A 1,652-nucleotide genomic window follows, 5' to 3' on the forward strand; every position below is an offset into this window, starting at 1 on the left:
ATAGAAGAAATAATTATAGAAGCTGTTGAGTGAGTGACAATCAAAAGGATAAAGGCTTGAGATGGGACTGAGAAAGGGCATTGACAGTCCTATGAATAGGAAGGATTTTACTTCCATCCCACTGATTTTGAGAGAGGGAGAGACTATTGGTGTCCTTATCTTGACTTTCCTACTTCTCTTTGCATCTGCATGGGGTTCTTCCTTAGGAAAATTAGCAATAGTTTTGGTCCAGACTTAGCTCTAGTATAAAGAACCTCAAAAGGATGAAGAAGGAAGCAGAGAAGGAAACTTGCTACTCTAATTCCATTTTGTAGCCCCCTCAACTCTAAGCAAAGTGGTTTTGTTTGAGAGGGAAGAGCATGAGCCAGTAGAAAGAATACTGAGTTTAAAGGCAGAGATCTTTGGTTCAAATCTTAGCTTTGCTATTTATTATCTGTATGATCTTGTTAAGACAACTGACTTCTCTTGGCTTAAATTTCATCATCTATAAAATTAGGGGGTTGTATTTGATGACTCTGAGGTGATTTTTAATTTTAAATTTGGAGACATAGGGGTATAGACAGTCAATAAACATTTATTAAGTACCTACTATGTGCCAGGGGAAAAAAAAACACTGCTTCTAGGTCTAAATCCTGTCTATAGTACTTACTACTTATGTGACTTTGGGTCAATCACTTAACTTCATCATCTATATAGTTAGAGACTTGGATTAGATGGTTTAAGAGGTCCCTTTTGGCTCCTATGAAAACTATAGGAAATGCAAATTCACATATATATTATCTATGCATTCCTCAGCTTCTAATGCAATGCTTGCCATGAAGTAGGTGCTTAATAAATAGGGAAAGGAACAAGAGAGCAAGCATTTATTAAACATTTTCTATGAAGCCTTTTACAAATTTATGCCATTTGATCCTCACAACAACCTTATAAAGTAGGTTATATTCTTACTTTACAGTTAGGGAAACTGAGGCAGACAGCAGTTAAATGACTTGCTGAGCTAGTAAGTGTCTGAGGCTGAATTTAAATTCAGGTCTTCCCATCTCCAGGCCCATCATTCTATCCATTGGTTGTTGATTGATCAATAATCTACATTGTATGCACAATTTGTATAAAGGTATATTATATATAACATATATAAGTATTAATGTCCACCAATAATCAGCAGATTAGTAGACAGTTCTTAATAACTGAGATTGACTCTAGCTTTAGAGTTTACAAAATATCTTACATACATTATTTCATTTAATCCTCACAAAAAAACCTGGAGAAGTAACTAGTGTAAATAATATCAAGCTCATTTTACAGATGATGAATTGTAGTTGAAGAAAATTGAATGACATAACAATGGTCCCATGACGGCTGGAAAAGAGAGTTTGGAGAGTTGGAACCAGAGTTCAGGTCTTCTGATTGAAAATTAAGGTCTGATTGCAATGACTTTAGCTATTATGCAGTGGACTCTTGTGGATAATTCTGGCTTCTTTCCAAGAGTTTATTTGATAATATGATGCATTTCATTATAAAGAGATATTAACATACTGCCCCAAAGTCATACATTGTGCTTGCACATTTCTTTATTCCTAGGACTAGTGATCAAATATTCCCTTTGATGTATTGAACCCCCATTTTGAATCTATCCTTGGAAAGGGATTAAA

The sequence above is a fragment of the Sminthopsis crassicaudata genome, chromosome 6 (genome assembly GCF_048593235.1).
Source record: "Sminthopsis crassicaudata isolate SCR6 chromosome 6, ASM4859323v1, whole genome shotgun sequence".
Taxonomy (NCBI): Eukaryota; Metazoa; Chordata; class Mammalia; order Dasyuromorphia; family Dasyuridae; genus Sminthopsis; species Sminthopsis crassicaudata.